At 37.2% G+C, this 22,486-nt stretch overlaps 1 long non-coding RNA gene across 1 annotated transcript in view; it reads right to left on the bottom strand.

Annotated features, from left to right (window-relative positions):
• The window catches only part of LOC118654702, a 157,638-nt gene extending 135,414 nt beyond the window's left edge, over positions 1-22,224 (bottom strand). Inside the window, exon 1 of the long non-coding RNA XR_004967027.1 lies at positions 22,002-22,224. This is a non-coding gene — a long non-coding RNA (uncharacterized LOC118654702). The remainder of the gene's footprint in view (positions 1-22,001) is intronic.
• Between the last annotated feature and the right edge of the window lie 262 nt (positions 22,225-22,486).

The following is a 22,486-nucleotide window of genomic DNA, read 5'->3' as shown; positions in this document are numbered from 1 at the left end:
TTCTTCTTACACTTTACCCGGCATCTTATTTAACATCTCTAGGACACATGAATTACATGATTTACTCAATATAGATAAAGACATCTCAATACCCCCCACATTCAGACACCATTATCTTAATTCTATATAATAAAAGCTTAATGTGCAAATTGCCCCCTAGACTGGGAGTTTGACAGCTCACTATGATGTGCACTGACCACCAGGAGGTGGCGTGGAACATGGCGGGTGTCAGCGAGGAGGTGTTGGCAGCAGGTGGCAGTGGAGGCACTGCTGGCCCCAATGGGCTTCCAGGTGAGCTGGGCCACAGTTGCTGGGATCACTCATGCATTTGCACAGGAGCCAGTCTACAAGGCAGGCCAGGAGAGAGCATGCTGCCTGCCTGGCTTCCATGTGGCACCACTGGGCAGCTCAGAGGCCCATGCTGTGCCCCAGCCCATGGCATCCGACCATGCACACTGCATCTCCACATGGGGACTTGGGCACCATAACTCAGGTGGAGGGGGGCATGCGGGGGCCCAGGGACTCAGGTGCTGCCAAGGGCCCAGAGGTCAGCTAGGACCTGCCCTTCCATGCCAGATGTTCTCACTTCGATTACTAGCCAGGCCTAGGGACCACACCCATGCACGAATTTCATGCACCAGGTCTCTAGTTACTCTATAAAAGGCACACCTTTTAACATCTACAAAAGAGACTTTTTTTTTTTTTTAGAAACTTTCAAGTCCTGGATTATTGATTACTGACAGCCAGATCTCAAAATAACTTATAAATAGGGAACTGAAAGTACTTAATAAAGCTATAATCAGTCCAAGAGAAAAACAATGAGAGTAGGGGGTGAGGGAGAGTGAGAGAACATTCTAAGGTCTTCTTGGTTTTTCTAAAGGTTAGCACTATAGACCAACACAGATATCACCTACATAGGAACTCAGTAAAGAGCTCCTACAGGCTTGGATTGAGCTAGGTATGCTAGGTGTGGGACTTTTATGTGAGGGCAGGGGTTGAAAAGTCAGGTTTTGCAGTCAGATCTAACCTTTGCAGATTAAAGGTTTATTATAAGGATACCTTATTTTTAATGTCTCTTCTGACCCCATAAATAGTGAGGAATAGTGAAGTTCCTAGACTTTGTAAAATCTAGTTCTCTGCTCACTTCATACATGATGCAAGTACCTGCTATTTCTTCAGCTAATGGATTCCCTTCTTCCCTCCCCGCTTATTTTCTTTTCCATTACTTCTTCTCCAATTGAAAGACAATTCGAAATTTCAACAGCATAGACAAGGTTAATAGACATAGGGTAAGAGATATGCACTGTACCTTTTCCTTCATATATAGAACAGTCTCCATAGTTATAGAAAGGTCAGGAAGCAAAACTTTAGAGACTGCATTAAGTAATTTGCTTTGTGGGGAAAAAATGGTATCTTAGAGAGACAAAGAGCATATGTGATTAATGGTAGGAGGTAGATAAAATGAAATAGAGAGGGAGTTAAAGGGGTAGAAGCTACTCAAAGCTGCTAGTTGGGATGTATTTGGAATTGGAGTTCAATGTAAGTATCTTGACTGTAATTATAGCTAATAAGCTTATTAATTATAATCTTCATTTTATCACATAAAACTCACATTAACACAATTGTCTCAAATTCCAGTTTTCTTACCTATCCCATAACCTATTATCAATGAAAAGTCAAATCACCTCATATGTACTATTTGAACTTGTATCTAAAAATCTCAAAGTATTTAATGGTGTAAGAAAGGATTTAGCTTTGTTTTTAAAAGAATATGGGAAGTAGTGGAATGAGTGCAGCCCAGGGATGATAATGTTTATAACAGAATCATTAAACAATAAAAGTAGACTGGGACTGCAACCAAAACAAAATCCACCTCCTTGTCCAAGCCCAATATCTTGGGTTTATGAGACCTACTATCAAAGAGTTCTTTGTTCCCTGTATGTACCATTGGTTGGATGGTGTTTTCTGGGGTTATGGAGTCACATATAAAATGAGGAAGCTTTCCTAGGTATAATGAAAAAAAAATTAAAAATGAATTGTGTGCTTTGTTACTCATTTAACTCCTCTGAACCTCCTGCCTCCATTATGACATTTTAAATAAAATACCTAAGGAAACTAATAATTACTGAATGCCTACAAATGGAACAGTAATTGCTTTTATATATGTCATCACATGTAATCTTCCAATTACCCTATGTGATACTATTTGACCCATTTTTGGATGAGTAAACTCATGAACAGAGAGATTATTTACCTGCCCAAAGTCAAACATCTAGGTAATATCAGAATTGGGAGTGAACTTAAGTCTTTTGAACCTAAATCCCACACATCATCTTTCCTATACACTTCTCTTCTAAGCAATATGTTTCAAGAGATTGGACATTTCAAACATTATTTAAATGAATAAAAACTTCCAGCCACAATTAGAACGTGCATTAACCCAACCGTGATTTTTCTTCTAGTTTAGAATTTAACATGTCTCTAAACCATTAATTTCAGGGCCATATGCAGGATTTTGAGGGTACTGCCAAGTCAAAAGATCTTAAAAGTGTAGCCTTTCCCACCTAATAGCTTTGTGCAATTTGCAATAACTAAATAAGTCTAAATTTTCTAAGTGAGTCCTAGATAAAGCTTCTTATTGTCTCTATAATCCCAAGTAATCAAAATAATTCTTCCTCAACCAATTTCAATATCATTCATGGAAGTAAAATTACATACCATTTTCACTAATGACTTGTCTGAAGTTAAGCTATTTCTCATTTGTTTTTGTTGTTGTTGTAAGAGGTTACTTAGAATGACTACACATGTATCCCCATTTCCTACTACTAGAAGCTTATAGTCTTACATAATAATGATTTTTTAAAATTTTTGTGATCTTTTCATTTTACCAAGCAAAGCACATCCACATTGACTTTCATTTTACCCTTAAGTCATCTATAGTGAATAGGTGTTTTGTCCAAGGTGATAGCCAGATTTCCTGAATTTCAGTCTCTTGCTATAGTTCTCCTACTATGTATGAAAATGTAGACCCTATCCATATATATAAAAGCCTTAGCAACCAAACGACTGAATAACCAGAATGACCAGAATGGCTGGTCACTATGATGCACACTGACCACCAGGGGGCAGACGCTCAACGCAGCAGCTGCCCCCTGGTGGACAGTGCTCTCCCACAGTGGGAGCACCACTCAGCTAACTGACCCATCCCAGCGGCCCACCAGCCCAGCGGCAGCCACTCACTCCCTCAATAGCTCTTCAGGTCCAATCTCTAGAGAATGGGCCAGGCACCAATGGAATAATGCCACTGGCAATTGATCTCTACAGCACCACCAGCCTCCTGGAAGTTGGCCTCAGGCACCATGCCACTTCCCCTCCCTAGATGTTCTGCAAGGAAGAAATAATATAGAAGCAGCCACCAGGTAGCTCCTGACAACCAGCACAAATGTCAGCGGGACTTATCCATATCCTGGGCCGCAAGGGCATCCCGCCACCCACCTGGAGGGCTAATCATGTGCCAGCCACCCCCCTGAGGACTCCACCCGTGCATGAATTCATGCACCGCAACTCTAGTAGACAATAATAGCTAATGTGCTATCTAAAATATGTTTATGTATATCTATAATGTGCTCACTATATGATTGGCACTTTAACCTAGCAATTTAAGATAAAGTGTGGTGACTATGAGATCGGTACTTTGATATCCCTCATTTTATAGTAGGAAACTAAAGCACAGAGAGGTTAGGTAATTTAATTTGATCACATAGCAAATAAGTGGCAATGCTTGGATTTGAACCCAGGGAGACTGATTATAGCAACCATACTCTTAACCAGCATCTGCAGCTATACCCTTAACACATTGCATGCTTGCTAAAACAGGAAAGTATGTTTAATCATTTTAGTAAAGTTTTTATTAACAAATATTTAAAATAAAAATTTTATTGCTTGATTACATTCTAAAAATTAATTTTTAAATTGACATGTAAATGTCTTTATATAATTTTATATATTAATTTTAAATGCCATATATAGATGAATATATAATTTTATATAAATGTGAACATAATCTGCAACTTTTTTTTCCCTTTTCTTTTTTGCTTGGTTATCCCATCTCCTCTGTTTTCCTTTTCATCAGGTAATCCATGTTACTCAGGCTATATCCTTCCATATTTTCTCTTGCTCATACATATGTACACATCTATAAGATTTTGTCACTATTTAATGGGATTATATTATACACAGTTTTCTGCATCTTGCTCTCCTAAATCTAGGATACTTTTTAAAAATCTCTCCCAGGCATCTGGGATAGCATTTCTATATTAGTTTTAATCCTATATAATAAGAACCAAGGTGGTGTCACGCCCTCACGCATGCCCTCACACACACCCTCACATGACGTTGTCACAAATTGGCCACCACAAGATGGCTGCCATAAGAGGGCCGCATGCACAGCGGAGGTGAGGCCCAGTGGCCACTCCGCGTGTGAGGCCTGGGGGTCCCACAGCTCTGCATGGTGCGGAGGAGGCCTGTCCTTGTGTCTTCGCCACCTAACGTGGAGGAGGCGGGTCCCAGTGGAGGAGGCAGGTGGCGGCAGTGGAGGGCAGTTATGGGTGAGTAGGCCAGCAGGGGAGGGCAGTTAGGGGCAATCAGGCAGGCAAACAGGTGAGCCATTAGGAGTCAGTGGTCCCGGATTGTGAGAGGGATGTCTCACTGTCGATTTAGGCCCGATCCCGCAGTTGGACATCTCCTGAGTGGTCCCAGATTGGAGAGAGTGCAGGCCGGGTTCAGGGACACCCCCTCCCCTCAGTGCACAAATTTTGTGCACCCAGCCTCTAGTTGCTATATAATATTCTATGGAGTGGATATATAATAATTCATTCAGCCTTCTCTATAGTAGAAGGCATTCTCTAATTCGTTTTTGTTTTGTCAGTATGAACAATGTTGCAATAAAGATGATTCTATATATACCTTTTTACAATGGAATAAATTATAATTAATGGGACTGCTGAGTTAAGGAGTAAATTAATGTTTCATTTTAATAGATGTTCCCAAATTGTTTACAAATGGCTGTAACACATCACACTTCCACTAGCAATATATAGATATTATATTGGTCTTTAAACTTTTCCAGTTTGATAGATTTAAAACACTTCATTTTTTGCTTTAATTTGCATTTCCCTGACTGCTGCTGAATCGTTTTGTTTTTACTCTTTTATAAGTTCATTATTCAATACATTTGCCCATTTTTCTATTGGTTTGTTTGTCTTTTTCCTTCCCGTTTAAAAGAGTTATTTGCCTATGAATTAATCTTGTGTCTTTTAACAGTATTATACATTTTTGTTTATGGTATTTTATTTATGATATATTTTATCACACAGAAGTTTTTAACTTTGTTCCAATGATTCCAGCTTTCCTAGATTTCTCATGTATTCTCTCAATTATAATATGCAGTGCACTAGTTTCCTATAAGATAGTGATTGTATTATTATTATATTGTATTAAGATTTAATTCATATACCATAAGATTTACTCTTTTAAGCTATACATACATAATATTTTAAAAGTTCATCCATATTGTTGTATATGTCCTTTTTATCACTGAGTTAGTATTTCCCTGCCTGGATTTGATTACTCCATTCATCAGTTGATAGATATTTGTGTTATTTCCACTATTTCACTATTATGAATAATGCTGATATGAATACATAAATTCAAGTTTTACTGTGAACATGTTTTCAATGATCTTGTGTATATACCTAAAAGTGGAATTGCTAGGTCATATGGTAGCTCTATTTTTAACTTTTGAAGAACTGTGAAACCATTTTCCAAAACAGCTGAACCATTGTGCATTACCACCCACCAGCAGTGCATGAGGGTTCCAATTTCTCCATATCCTTGCCAACACTTGTTTTATTGTCTATCTTTTTGATAGGCACACTGAATTGGTATAAAATGGTATCTCATTGTGCTTTTGATTTGCATTTTCCTGGTGACAAGTGGTGTTGAGCATCTTTTCATATGCTCATATTTATTGGCCATTTCTGAAACTTCTTTGTATAAGTGAATATTCGAATTATTTGACCATTTTTAATTCTGTTTATTGAGAGTGCTGTTTTTTCCTCTGCCCCTAGTTCCTGGTACCCACGTTTCTACTCTTTGCTTCTCTGAGTTTGACTTTTTCTTTTATATTCCACATATAAGTGATATCATGTAGTATTTTACTTTCTCCATCTGGCTTATTTCACTTAGCATAATGCCCTCAAGGTCCATCTATGTTGTTGTAAATGGCAAATTCTATTTCATGGCTGAATAATATTCCACTGTATATATGTATATACTATAACTTCTTTATCTATTGATAAAGATGGCCACTTAATGTCGTTTCCATATCATGGTTATTTTGAAAAATGCTTCAATGAACATGGGGGTGCAGATATCTCTTCAACATCCTGTTTTCATTTCTTCAAATATATACCACTCAGAAGTGGAATTGCTGGGTTATAAGCCATTCTTAATTTTTTGAGGAACCTCCATAATGTTTACCACAGTGTCTATACCAATTTATTTTTCCACCAACAGTGCACAAAGGATTGCCTTTTCTCCACATTCTCTAAAATACTTGTTATTTCTCCCCTTTTCTTGATAGCCATTTTCATATTTGTGAGTTGATATCTCAAAGTGGTTTTGTTTTGCATTTCTCTGATGATTAGTGATGTGAGCACCTTTTATGTATCTGTTGGATATTTGAATATATTTCTTACTATTGAGTTTCAAGAGCTCTTTATATATTCTGGATACTGGAATTTTTTCAGATATATGATTTTCAAATGTTTCTCTCATTCTATAGTTTGCCTTTTCATTTTCTTGACAATATTCTATGAATCTCAGAGGTTTTTAATCTTGTGAAGGCCAATGTATATGTTGTTTTTATTATATGGTTTAGGTGTCATATCAAAGAAATCAATGCCAAATCCAAGGTCACAAAGACATGCACCTATGTTTCCTTTTAAATGTTTTATCATTTTAACTCTTGCATTTAGTTAATTGAACCATTTTCAGTTAATTTTAGTATACAGTGTATAGTAGTTTTCTAATTTTACTCTGTTACATGTAAGTATCCGGTTGTACAAGCACCACTTGCTAAAAAGATTAGTCTTTCCTTCATTGAGTTGTCTTGGCATGCATGGCAAAAATCAATTGATGATACATGTTAGGGTTAATTTTTGGAATACAAAATATATTCCATTCACCTGTATGTCTATTCCAAGACTATGCATTCTTAATTACTTTAGCTTTGTAATAAGTTTTGATATATAGAAGCAGCTTTGTAGTGAGTCCTCCAACTTTGTCCTCTTTAAAGATGTTTTTGAATATTTTCAGTGACATGTAAATTTTAGGATCAGCTTATCAATTTTTGAAAAAAAAAAGACTCTTTAAGAGAGATTTAGTTAAATCTGTAGAAAACTTGATTGTATTGCCATCTTATTACTAAGTCTTCCAATTTATGAACAGGGGATATCTTTTCACTTATTTCCATCTTCTTTCATTTCTTTCAAAAATGTTTTGTAATTTTCAGTGTAAAATATTGTACTTCTTTGGTTAACTTTATTACTAAATATGTTATTATTTTTGATACCATTACAAATGGAATAATTTTCTTAATTTCAATTTTGGATTGTCCATTACTACTGTATAGAAAGACCACTGCTTTATGTATGTTGATCTGTACATAACTGTACATACTTTGTTCCAATGTATGTATCTGTACATACAACTGCTTTATGTATGTAAGTACCCTGTAACTTAGCTGAATTTGTTATTAGCTTTAATATTATTTTTGTGGATTCCTTAGGAATTTATATATACAAGAGCATGTCATATGCAAAGGAAAATAGTTTCACTTCTTTTTTCAACCTAGGTAACTTTTATTTCTTTTACTTTTCTGATTATTCTAACTAGAGCCTCCAATACAGTATAGAATAGAAATATTGAAAGTGGTTATGTTTGTCATAGTTCTGATCTTATGGGGAAAGTTTTCAAACTTTCATCATTAAGTATGATGTTAGCTGTGGGTTTTTGGGGAAAAAAAAAAAAAGGCCTTTTTTAGGTTGAAGAAAATCCCTTCTATTCCAAGTTTAATGATTGCAAAAATGTTGGATATTTTTTGAATGATTTTTGTGCCTTTTGAAATCATTTCTTTAAATGTGGGGTTTTTTCTTTATTACATTAACAAGGCGTTTTATACTGATTGGCTTTGACCAACTTTGAATACCTGAGATAGATTCTACTTGGTTATTGTGTATAAGAGTAATACTGGCCTCATAGAATGAGTTTTTATAAAAAAATCTTTATTGTTGAGAGTATTACAGATACCCCCCCCTTTTTCCCACTTGTCCCCCACCACCAAGTTTCTGCCCCACCCCAGGCCTTCAACCACCCAATTGTCTATATTCATGGGCAATGTATATATGCATAAAAATTCTTTGGTTAATCACTCCCTCTCCCCCTTCTCTCTGACATTTGTCAGTCTGTACCATGTTTCCATGCCTTTGGTTCTATTTTATTCATCAGTTTATTGTGTTCATTAGATTCCACATATAAGTGATATTATGTGATATTTGTCTTTCTCTGACTGGCTTATTCTGCTTAGCATATTCTCCAGGTCTTTCTATGCTGTCTCAAAGGGTAAGAGATTCTTCTTTTTTTACAGCTGCATAATATTCCATTGTGTAAATGTACTACAGTTCTTTTTATCCATTCATCTACAAATGGACAGTTGGGTTGTTTCCAGATCTTAGCTATCTAATATAATAAAAGAGAAACATGCAAATTGATCGCACCTCTGCTACACCCCAAGAGATGCCCACCAGCCAATCAGAATGACTATATGAAAACTAACCCAACCAAGATGGCGGCCGGCAGCCATGGAACTGGAGCAAGCAGGAGACATGGTTGCCCCAGCAACGGAGGAAGCCAAGCTTCCCGCCTGCCCTGGCCGGCTGTGGCCTCCACTCAAGGCAACAAAGTTTCAATTATAGAAGATAAATAAATCCCAGATACCTACTTCCAGCCAGCCTTCACTGGGAGCTTGGGTGGCTAGGGGCTGTGGCCAGCGTGCAAAGAGCCATCAGCCCCTCACCAAGGATGGCCACACCCTGATGAGGTGAGGGTCCCCACTGGGGGGCTTGGCCAGCCTGCAAAAAGCCATCAGCCACTTACACAGACTGGCCAGGCACCCCAGCAGGACCCCCTACCCTAATGGGGCTGTGGTCAGCCTGCAAACGGCCCTCAGCCCCTCACCCAGGTTGGCCAGGCACTCCAGCGGAGACCCCCACCCTGAAGGGGGTGTGGCCAGTCTGAAAATGGCCCTCAGCCCCTTACCCAGGCTGGCCAGGCACCCCAGTGGGACCCCCACCCTAATCCGGGACACTCTTCAGGGCAAACCAGCCAGCCCCCACCCGTGCACCAGGCCTCTATCCTATATAGTAAAAGGGTAATATGCAAATTGACCCTAACAGCAGAATGACTGGGAATGACCAGTCACTATGACACACATTGACCACCAGGTGGCAGATGCTCAATGCAGGAGCGGCCCCCTGGTGGTCAGTATGCTCCCCATAGGGGGAGCTCTGCTCAGACACAAGCCAGGCTGACGGCTGCCAATACAGCAGTGGTGGTGGGAGCCTCTCCCACCTCCTCAGCAGAGCTAAGTATGTCCGACTGCAGCTTAGGCCTACTCCCCGCTGGCAAGTGGACATCCCCCGAGGGCTCCTGGGCTGCCAGAGGGATGTCTGACTGCCAGCTTACGCCCAATCCCCCGGGGAATGGGCCTAAGCCAGCAGGTGGTCATCCCCCGAGGGGTCCCAGACTGCGAGAGGGCACAGGCCGGGCTGAGGGCCCCCCCCCCCCGAATGCACAAACAGCCTCTAGTTGTAAATAACACTGTTATGGACATAGAGGTGCCTATATTCTTTCTGATTGGTGTTTCAGGATTCTTAGGATATGTTCTTAGAAGTGGGATCACTGGGTCAAATGGCAGTTTCATTTTAAGTTTTTTGAGGAAAATCCACAGTTTTTCATAGTGGCTGCACCCATCTGCATTCCCAATAGCAGACCACTAGGGTTCCTTTTTCTCCACATCCGCACCTAGAATGAGTTTAAATGCAGTTTTTATCTTTCATTTTTGGAAGAGTTTAATTCTTCTTTAAACCTTTGGTAGAATTTAAGAGTCAAGCCCAGCCAATGTTACTTAGTAGTTGAGTTCTATTCCTGGTCAAGGCACATGTCTGGGCTCCGTCCCCAGTCGGGGAGCGTGTTGGAAGCAGCGATCCTCTCTCATCATTGATGTTTCTATCTCCCTCTCCCTCTCCCTTCCTCTATGAAATCAATAAACATGTATTTAAAAGAAATAAAAACTGCATTATTAAACATAGAAATTAATAGTTAAGTCATTCAGTTCAGACTTTACTTTGTGGAAAATTTGATTAATAATTGTATCCCTTTACTTGTTAATAGTATATTGAGATATGCCATTTCTTATTTAGATAGCTTCAATAGTTCATGTCTTTCTAGGAACTTTTTCATTTCATCTAGGTCTGTGGTTGGCAAACTGCTGCTCGCAAGCCACATGCGGCTCTTTGGCCCCTTGAGTGTGGCTCTTCCACAAAATACCACATGCGGGCGCGCACGTACAGTGCAATTGAAACTTCGTGGCCCATGCACAGAAGTCGGTATTTTGTGGAAGAGCCAACCACTGATCTATGTTATTTAACTTTTTTTGTACAGTTGTTCATAGTGTTCCCTTATAATTCTTTGATATCTGTAAGTTTGGTAGTAATGCATTCTATTTCATTCCTCATTTTAGTAATTTGAATCTTCTCTCTCTCTTTTTACCTTTTTTATTGCAATAACATTATTTATAATATTATGTGTTTCAGGTGTGCAACATTATAATTTCAAATATGACTATACTGCATTACTTACAATAAAAAGTCTAGTTATTTGTATATTCAAAATCTATAAATAAGTCATACATCTCAACGACAACAAAAAACAAACAACCTGACTTTAAAAATGGGCAAAGTATTTGAATAGACATTTTTTTTATTTTTTCTATTTATTTTTTTCCATCACTGTGTACTCCCCTATACCCTCCTATTTTTTAAAAGAAGACCTACAGATGGCCAACAAGCACAAGAAAAAACGTGCACTATCACTAATCATTAGATAAATGCAAATCAAAATCACAATGAGATATCACCACCTGTCAGAATAGCTTTCATCAAAAAGACAATAAACTAGTATTAGAGAGGATGTGGAGAAAAGGAAACCCTCATAAAATGTTAGTGGGAATGTAAATTAGTGCAGCCAGTACAGAAAACAGCATAGAGATTCCTCAAAACAATTTTTTTTCAATTGAATATTTTTTTAGTTTTGACTTTATATTTTATTAAATTTATTGGGGTGATGTTAGTTAATAAGATCATATTGGTTTTGGTGTCTGTTTCTATGATACATGATCTGTATATTGCAAAAAATTAAAACTAGAAGTACCATATAACCCAACAATTCCACTTCTGGGTATTTATTTGAAAGAATATGAAAATACTAATTCTAAAAGATACATGCACGCCTATGTTCTTTGAAACATTATTTACAGTGTGGCCAAAATATGGATACAACCTCAGTATTCATGGAGCGATGAAGGGATAATGAAATGTGGTTTATATGTGAATACTACTCAGTCATAAAAATGGTGAAACCCTGCCATTCTCTTTTTGTCTTTACCAGGCTAGATCAAGGTATTTCAACTTTTCATCTTTCCAAAGAACCAAATTTTGTCTTTGTTGATTTTTCTGTACGTGTCTATTCCCTATTTCTTTTCTTTATGCTGTGATTATCATTTACTTCCTTCTGTTTGCCTTGGGTTTAACTTTTCTTTCTAGTTTTGTAAGATGAAAGGTTATATTATTGATTTGAAATCTTATTTATTTTTGTTAATATAGGCATTTAAAGCTATACATTTCCCTGTGAGGACTACTTTTAGCTCCAACCCAAAGTTTCGTTATATCTTGTTTTTATTTTCATTCATCTCAAATTAGCTTCACACTGTGTTGTGGTTCTCCTATGATGGTCAGAAAATATCCTTTTTAGGATTTCAATCATTTAAAATATATTGAGATTTATTTCATAGCCTAACACTTGGTCTATCTTAGAGAATGTTCCATACACACTTAAGACAGTGGATTCTGCTATTGTTAGAGTGTTTTATAGATATGTCAGTCTTAATTGATTTATCGTGTTGTTCAAAAATTATATTTCCATGTTGATCTTCTGTCTAGTTGTTCTACCCATTATTGAAAGTGAGGTGTTGAAGCCTCCAGCTGTTATTGATCAATTGTTTATTTCTTCCTTCAATTCTGTCAGTCTTTGCTTCATGCATTTTAGTGCTCTGTTAGGTGCCTCTATGTTAATCACTTATGTTTTCTTGATGGATTGATCCTGTTATCATTGAAAAATACCCTTATTTGCTTTTAGTAACAGCTTTTGCCCTAAAGTCTATTTGTCTGATATTAGTATAGCTACTTTTCCTCTTTTTTGATCTATTTTTCCCATCCTTTCATTGACAAAGTATTTGTGTCTTAGAATCTAAAGTATCTCTTGTGATAGCTTATAGTTGAATCATATTTTCATTCATTCTCCCAATTTCTGCCTCTAATTGGAGTGTTTAATTCATTAACATTTGGTGTAATTACTGATAAAGTTATATTTATGTTTGACATTTTGCCATTTGTTTTCTGTGATGTCTTAAATTCTTCCATGAATGCCTTTTTTTTGTACTAAGTAGATATTGTTAATATATAAGTTAAACTCCCTTGTCATTTATTTTAGTATTTTTGTGTTATTTTCTTTGAGATTTCCCAATTAACATCTTAAGGTCACCTTAGTTTCAATTGTATGCAAAATCTATTTGAATGCTATTTTTATAAAACTTTAGAATTGTCATTTTCCTGATTTTATAACTTCTAGATTTTGCTTAAATTATTCAGTACTTTTTATGCTAAACTTTTGTTGTTTGATATAGTAGCCACTAGCCACAAGCCATATGTGACTATTTCAAATAATTAAAAGGAAATAAAAATTCAGTAACTCAGTTGTTCTAGCTCCATATGAAATGCTCAATAACCACACATGGATAATGGATACTATATTGGACAGAATATATATGAAACATTTTTAGCATCACAGAAATTTATATTGGACAGCATTTCTCTAGATCAGGGATGGGCAAACTTTCTGTAAAAGGCAAGATAGTAAACATGTTAGGTTTGGCAGACCTTGTCTCTATTGCAGCCACACAGCTCTGTTTTTGCTTTTCACATAAATCAGAAATAATACATAAACAAATGAATATTGCTATGTTTCAATAACTTTACGTATGGATACTAAAACTTTACATTTTTATAATTTTCACATGTCATTAAATATTCTTATGATATTTTTCAATAATTTTAAGATATACAAAACATTCTTAGCTTACAGGTCATACAAATATAGGTGGCAGGTCAGATTTGATCTGTGGGCTGTAGTTTGCTAGCCCCTGCTCTAGACTCCTACAGAGTTTCTCTTAAAGTGTGTCCCTTTTATTTATGAGTCCTTATTAAACATTTTAAACATATTCCCAGGCTCTCTAACCTAAAGTATGTTCTCTTTTAATTAATTTACAAAATTGAATAGATAGGAAATTCTTCTGTTTTTTTTCCCCCCAGAAAATGTTTTCTATACTGCACTTGAACCTCCTTCAGTGTTCTTATTTTTATTTAAATTTTTATCTATTCCTTCCAGAAACTCTATTTTGTTCCACTTAATCTTCCTCTCTCTAGCTGCTGGGTACCCCTGAGATGGGGTTGTTACTTTTCACTGTCAGCTCTTTGGGATTCAGGTCTGGTAGGAGGCATCTCTTGACTGTCAGCAGTCCTGCAGTGAATGCAAAGTGCTCTCTATCCCTGTAAGCCAGGAGGATCAAAGTAGTAGAGTACTAATCTTTTAGTGAGACACTTGGATGAAGTTTTGTTACTCTCTTGTTTTCCTTGTACTCTTCCTGACTAAGGAGGGAAAGACTTGGATCACTTCTTCAGTTTCTTCTTGGAATTTAGGAGGTAGGGTGACCTGGCAATCTCACATAAGGGCAATATCAATCCTTTCCACAAGAATTCATAGGTCTGTAAAAGTCAAGATCTAGCAGTTTACAGTGTCGCCTTCATGCACTTATACAATGTGGAAAAGAGAAAGTTCTATATCGGTTTCCTCACTAACAAAGCCCCATGTCTTGCTTATACCCAGCTTCCCATGGGCACTAATATCCATTTTGCTTATAGTAGGGATTGAGGAGAAAGATGCTATATATTCAGTTCACCATGTTTCCAGACTCTCTCCATCCTAAAATTTAATTAACCAAGTCAGTTCATTATCAAAACATATGTGTTTATTATACACACAGGCACACTCACTTTAAAATTTTCTTTGTCTCAAGAATACAATTTGAAAGTAATTAAACTAAATATGGCTAACAGAAAGTGAATTTGAGTTTGATAAATTAATTGAGGATGAATTCAGGTAGTTCCATGGAATATGTTGCTTACCTAATCCCTTAATGATCTGTTGATTACATTAATTTTAATATAGTAGAATGTTAGCTCTTAAAAATCATTTAACCCAACCTTATTTATTTGATAGATGAAGAAACTGAGATGTGAAGAGTTTAAGTTTAAGTGATTATGATGAAGCCAAGAATAGAAAATTCAATTTCATGGCTCCTATTATAATACCCTTTCTATTACATCTCTGTGAGAATGAAAACTGTCAAACCACTCAAGCTAAATGGGTGAGCAGCAAAAATCCATTGAAAATTAAAGATTTGTCAATAGAGTGATCTTGGTAATGGCAGAAAAGGATTGATAGAATTGTCTATGCCAGTGGTCGGCAAAATCATTAGTCAACAGAGCCAAATATCAACAGTACTTCCTCAAAATAGACTCGCCCAGGCCGAAAACCAACTTCTGCACATGGGCCACAAAGTTTCAATTGCACTGTACGCGCGCCCGCACGTGGTATTTTGTGGAAGAGCCACACTCAAGGGGACAAAGAGCTGCATGTGGCTTGCGAGCCGCAGTTTGCTGACCACGGGTCTATGCTATTATCATTTTATATTTTAAAGAATATTTCTCCTTTATCCAAGATGTGTTTCTTATGTTATGAATGTAGATAATTATATAAATCAACAAATAAATCCATACATATACATGGATTATGAGAGATAGTCTAAGGGCTTAACAATTAAAAAATATATGACATGACCACCAGGAAGTTGAACCACCATGCAGAAGCAAAGGGTTAAAATATTGGTGGATTCAAGAGGCTGAATCTGTGCCAAGTTGACCCTTCCTCCAGGAAGGCTTCTGTGATTTGCCTCTGTTGGAAGTAAGCAGTACAAATCTGGTGCTGTCCCACAGGGTTTATCACTGCCTTCCTTATCATTAGAGGCACATATTCCTTTATCTTCCATACAGCCCCAGTGCCAGGAACAGAGGGGCTTCTCAACAAATGTCTGTTGAATGCATAAATGAGATTCAATTCCTGCTTCTCCCTTGAAGCAGTTCTGATCTATGGGCACATAGAAAGTTCTCAATAAATATCTATGAAACAGACATAGATAGATGATAGATGATAGATAGATAGATATGTAGATATAGATATAAAAATCATTCTTATGTGAAGAGAGCTCATATTTTAATTGAGGGTCAGTATTGTAAAATTAAAATATACCTAGTCTATGATTTCATACTATATGTAACATATGAGTGTTCTAGATACTAAAAGAGCTTGAAAGCAGGAAGCTCTGTAGGTTGAAGACAGCAAAGGCTCCATGGGAGTGATAGGATTTGAAGCAATCACTGAAGGAAGAGTATGGTCCATAGCTATGAGAAGCGTATAACTTGTTGTCCTCGCTAGGACACTTCTGAGAGTGAAAGGAGAAACCATTAACAGGTATAATGTGAGATGTTTAGGTAAATAAGCAGAAATTATCTCCATATTCACAAAGGAAGGTTTCAGGGCATTCCAAATACAGGGGTTAGTTTAAAGGAAAAGACAAAGGGAAGGATGAGCTGGGCGATTTCTGGGTAAAGCAGAGATGGGGTACAGGGAACAAACAAGAAAGGAGATCAGAAGGGGCATTGAATGCTAGGCTAAGGAGCTTGATTTTATTCCATGAAAATAAGAATCATTTCAACAGGTGATTTTCAAAATATTTAATATCCAGCAAGCATGGGCACTAAAAATGAAAAGAGTAAGTGTCTAACAGAGCATAACAGGTGAATATCAATTGTTCATTTGAGGTTTATGTGCAGAAGAGTGATATGAAATTGGTATTTTAGAAAAATGAATGTAGCAGTGAGGTGCAGGATTAATGAAGAAGGTACAAGAACACGGGTCAGCAAGCACTTCTTGTGAATAGCCAGGTAGTCAATATTTTAGACCATATGGTTTCTGTTACAACTAGTCAACTCTGCCATCATAGTCTAAAACCATATTAGTTAACACATAAACAAATGAGTGTGGCTGTGTGTCAGTAAAGCTTGATTTACAAAAATAGCAGGATAAATTTGCCTTGTGGGCCACAGTTTGCAACTCCTGAACTAAAGATAGAGAGACTGGTTAAATGGATTGCAATACTTCAGGCTCTTAGCCTGGGCTAGGTTACTAATAGAGAGAATTAAAATAAACACACACACACACACACACACACACACACACACACACACACACACATAAAGAAAATCTCAAAAATATTAAATAATTGTAGTTATCTGGATAATTTAGGCAAAAGTCCATCTTCAGCAGTATGAAAGATCTAAATAATTGAGGACAAAATATTTTTACCTATATTATTCAGTTAGCTTCTTCTCTTTGCATTCTGTTCATGAACACAGCCCTAACTTTCCGAAAGGATGTGCCTATGTAGACTGAAATGAATGAAAGGAAAGAATGAACTCAGTCACTTAAACAGATGTCATAATAACTAGTTAAACTGAAATTTTCACTAAACTGGATTATGAATTCAATGAGGATTATGAAGACATGGCCACACCAAATGAATAAATATGTTGAGGGATTATCAATTACCAAAAGTTAGCTAGAGAAGTTGGATGAAATATCTGAGAAGCTAGAGCATCTTTGAAACAAAGACTGGGGGCGGGGGATAACATAATCTTTTTAGGGGAATAAAACACTTATATGACAGTAGCAAAGGAGCAAATAAGAGCAATTTAAATGAGATTAATTGAGCGTTGTGTTACATGAAGTGAATTAAAGGACAAACTGCTTTGCTAAATACTTGATGTGGGAAAGTGTAGATATTTAGAGGACAGAAAGAGATGGCTATCATTGAGAAGTGATTTAATGCAAAAAAATGCAACTCGCAGCCAAATGACAGCCAAATGTGGCTAACAAAGTTAGGGATAGGAAGAAGGGGTGACACAGTAGACTTTAGTAATAAAAGAGGCTTATTGATCATCTCTATACAAACTGTATCCACTGGAAACCTAAAAGTATCCACTAAGAAGTTAGGATGTCAAGCCCACATTCAGTTTTTTACTGAAAGGCAAGCAATGGGTTCAAAAGATGTCAATGAAATCACAAGAACATGGTATCAGAACCTCTGGTCAGTTTGATCAGGTTCCTCAAATAGCTGGTCCTTTTATGAGTATGGGGCTGGGGAATTCAAATTGCTTTTTTTTTTTTTTTGCTAAATTTTACCAGTTTGATTTCATTAAATTGGATGAGCCCACAATCAGTTTGGTAATTGGGTAATTTAGTGGCTTGCATAAACAACCTGCATTACTTGCTATTCTGACTGCATTGTTAAGAGAAAGAGAATACTGGAAGAAATTGTTAACATCAAACACACACACAAAAAAAACACAGAAAACAAACAGCTCCTTTATCCCAGTTCTTTATAAGATACCAAATATGCTACCATCAACAGGGACAAAATGAATAAAAATGACTCATAGTTCACAGGCAGCAAATGTAGAGGCTCAGATGAATAATCTTAAAACCGAAAGGGGAGAGCAATGGAGAAGTAAAGGGAAAGAAGACAGTAAACTTTTGCTGAAATTTTTGACTCAAATTCTGAGTAAGGAATGTTTCTCTTCCTGTACCATCCCTATTTCCCCATGGCCTTGTTAGATGACAAGCTAATCCATTAAGCAACATGGTGCCAGTGACTAATAATAGCTTTAATGTACTTCTGCATAGGGTATTTGCATTTTAATAGAGGATCCTGGGGGCCTAGCATAAAACAGCACACCTCTGATAAGGAGAATTTCTAGAAACTATGGTTAGTCCACAGGGACTTTGGAAACACAGAGGGGTAAAGGTCAAATCATCCCATGTTGGCAGACACCTACTCTGCTTGAATAGAAATCCAGCATGGAATAATGGAATCATAAGATCTATCATGCTATGATTCATATTTTTAATGAAGGGTTAAAATATCTAATCCTGCTATTTTGAACACTGGGTGCATATTAGAATAACTTTTGAGCCTTTAAACAATAATATTTGTGGGGCCCACCTCCACAGATTCTGATTTTATTGCTCTGGAGTGGAGCCTTGGCATTTGGTATTTTCAAAAATCTCCCTGAGAGATTTTAATGTGCTGAGAGATTTGAGAACCACCAACCTAATTCTAGACTCTTAAAAATCACAGAGACCAACCTCTACTTCATGACAAGCTTGCCAAATGATTATTATATTCTGCTTGCACATATCCAGGGGAAGGATTCCTCTAAGAAGCTCTCCACCAATGAACATGAGAATAGGATATCCTCATCAGCTACAACCAAGACACACTTCTGGAAAACAAGAGAAAATATGTAAATATCCCTGTTTTCAAAGGCCAATGATATACCCCAATCCTCAATAACCAGGACTAAATCAAATTAAAAATTAATCTCCCACAAAAGAAGAGAGAGAGAGAGAGAGAGAGAGAGAGAGAATTTTAACATCAGGATTTCCAATAAAAAAGGTACTTTCGTGTCTGCCAGTTCTCCCTCTGCAGCTGAAATGGTTATTTGTTCATCAAACCAAACAAACTCAAATGTCATGCATCTCAATCAGGTCTAAAGAGATTAGAAATGGGTAGTAGCTTAGAACAGTGTTTTTCAACCATGACTCTGTACACAAACCACCTATTAAAATGGTTTGTGACTGTTTCTTCTCCCTTTCCCTCTGCAGTGACAGCAGCTGGTGTTACTCTTGATGCCCTACCCTATTTTCCTTTCTTATTGTCCCTCATTTTTGGAGATTTTGATAGAGAATTTTGGTTGATTAATCTTCTGCAGAAGTTTCTAATACAGTGTTTTCTGAAGCACACTAGCACCATTGAATGTTCGTGAGCATTTCTTCAAACAAAAGTTTGATAGTCAAGTTGTTTTGAGAAAAGCTGATTAAACAAAGCAAAAACAGATTTATTTTATTTATTGTAAAACTTTTCAGAGAGTTTAATATCCTAAAATGCATAATGAATCTCTAAGAGAATCTGAAACATCCCCAACATTGACTATGGAAGTCTTTTAAAATAAAGCATGTCAAGATTAGTGCATTGCTGAACATTCTTAGGATGAATGAATTGGTTGTCACTATAATATGGGTTGAGGAACACTAATTTGGAAAGCATATCAGAAGTAGCGAGAACATATTTACTAGTGATCAATCTGATAAGGGCTTAATTTCCAAAATATATAAAGAGCTTATAAAACTCAACACCAAGAAACTAGAAACACCAATCAGAAAGGATATATGCACCCCTATATTCATAGCAGCACCATTTACAATAGCTAAGATTTGGAAACAGCCTAAGTGCCCATCAGCAGATGAGTGGATTAAAAAACTGTGGTACATCTACACAATGGAATACTATGCTGCTATAAAAAGGAAGGGACTCCTACCATTTACAACAGCATGGATGGAGCTGGAGAGCATAATGCTAAGCAAAATAAGTCAGTCAGAGAAAGATAAATATCACATGATCTCACTCATTTGTTGATTATAATGAACAGCATAAACTGATGAACAAAAACTGATCCAGAGACAGAGAAGCATCGATCAGATGCTCAAACCTCAGAGGGAAGATAGGGGAGGGTGGAGGTAAGGAGGAGAAATCAACCAAAGGACTTGTATGCATGCATATAAGCCTAACCAATGGACACAGACAACAGGGGAGTGAGGGCATGAATGGGAGTGGGATGAGGGGGGAATGGGGGGACAAGGACACATATGTAATACCTTAATCAATAAAGAAAAACAAACCAACAAAAACCCCTCAACACCAGGGAGGCAAACAATACAATTAAAAAATGGGCAAATGACCAGAATAGACACGTCTCCAAAAGGGACATACAGATGGCCAATAGACATATGAAAAGATACTCAATATCACAAATCATCAGAGAGATGAAACTTAAAACCACAATGAGATGTCATCTCACACCTGTCAGAATGGCTATCAACAGTAAATCAAAGGGAAACCTAGTGCAGTGTTGGTGGGAATGCAGGCTGGTGTAGCCACTGTGGAAAGCAGTGTGGAGTTCCCTCAAAAAATTAAAAATGGAACTGCATTTTGGGAATATATCCTAAGAATCCTGAAGCACAAATCCGAAAGAATATATGCACCTCTATGTTCATATCAGCATTATTTACAATAGCCAAGATCTGGAAGCAGCCCAAGTGCCCATCAGTAGAGGAATGGATAAAAAAAGTTGTGGTACATTTACACCATGGCATACTATGCGGCTATAACAAAGAAGGAACTCTTGCCTTTTGTGACAGCATGGATGGGCCTGAAGATTATTATGTTAAGCAAAATAATCCAGACAGAGAAAGACAAATACCATATGATATCACTTATATCTGGAATCTAATGAACAAAGATAAACTGACTAACAAAATAGAAGCAGAGACATGGATACATGGAAGAGACTTACAGAGGTCAGAGGGGAGGGAAATGGGGGAACTGGATGAAAAAGGTAAAGAGATTAAGCAAAGAACATATATGCATAGCCTATGGTCACAGACAACAGTGTGGTGATGACCAGAGGCCGGGGCGGGGCGGGGGCGGGCAGCTAGGGCTGGGAGGAGGTGGATAAAGGTTGGGGATGGAGAATATCTATAATAGCATCAACAATACATTTTTTTAAAAAGTGGTGGGAAATCTGGTGTTGAGAGGCACCTTGTCCTTTTGCTTACGTTTTGTGCCCAAACCTTCCTGTTCTTGATTTTTCCCTCCACCTGGAAAATTTCTTTAGCCCCTCTAGGAAATACTGATCCCTAGATTCTCTTGTTTGGATTTCTACATGTTCACTGGCTACGGTGTTCTAGTCCTAAACACTAGGATAATGAGTATCTTTTTTTCTTTAATTGTTTCATTTTCCTTCAAAAAGCAGTAAGATCTTTTAAAGCACAGTGACACATTATTCTTTCATAAGATGTCCCACTGTGACTAATCCAACGCTGACCTTAACAGGCTTGTTTACATTTAATATTATTTTGTGTTAGTTTCAGGTATACGGCATAATGGTTAGACAATCATATAATTTAAAAAGTGCTCCCCCTGATATTTCCTGTACTCAGTTGGCACCATGCATGGTTATTACGATATATATTGACTATATTTTAATTAATTAAAAATGTTTACTGAATATCTACTATATGCAGGCTAGAAAGTTAGCTATTATATATAGTAATACCATATGTTTTTGTAGCCCACATAACCAAACTTCTCAATCCATATTCTTTAATGCTACCAATCTTCTTCCCCTTACTCTGATACCCACCTCTTTTCCCAGGAATTTACATGATTTTAGCCACACCGAAACACTATTTGACCCTTTTTACTAGAAAAATGGCAAATTTTATTTTCATACAGTTTTTGAAAAATTTACCTTGAAAAGGTGGTCTGCATTTTCAGCCCAGCTTCTAGCCTCTCTTATGTCTATTGCAGAGTAGTGTTGCTGTTGTTCCCAGTAATGACCTGAGTCCTCTTGCCTTCAATCAGCAAGTAGAGCTTCTATGGCAGTAATTGTTACAACTCTAAGGACACTCTGGGTTTTCCATTGTGTTGAGCTGCTTCCTGACCCAGATCCTGAGTTCTTGTGTTTAGTTCCTCTGTTTCCTAAATATTTGTTTATTGCAGTCTTAAATTCCTAACCCAGACCTGTGTATACTCAGACTGTGCTGCCTTCCTGCCTTTGGGACATTGATCCCTGACCTCTGACCTGCCTTGCTGGGACTCCAACTAATCTGGACTCTCACTCCATGTAGTATAATTTGGAACTTTGCTTATGCTCTTTCTGTTTCTTCTGACCTCCTGGATACTATTCCTAGCTTCCTCCTTATGACTTACTTTGATGTATGAACCAAAGGGCCT

Source organism: Myotis myotis, unplaced genomic scaffold (genome assembly GCF_014108235.1).
Source record: "Myotis myotis isolate mMyoMyo1 unplaced genomic scaffold, mMyoMyo1.p scaffold_m19_p_4, whole genome shotgun sequence".
In the NCBI taxonomy this organism is placed as follows: domain Eukaryota; kingdom Metazoa; phylum Chordata; class Mammalia; order Chiroptera; family Vespertilionidae; genus Myotis; species Myotis myotis.
The sequence above is the reverse complement of the archived record's forward strand: the minus strand, read 5'-3'. Positions and strand labels throughout refer to the sequence as shown.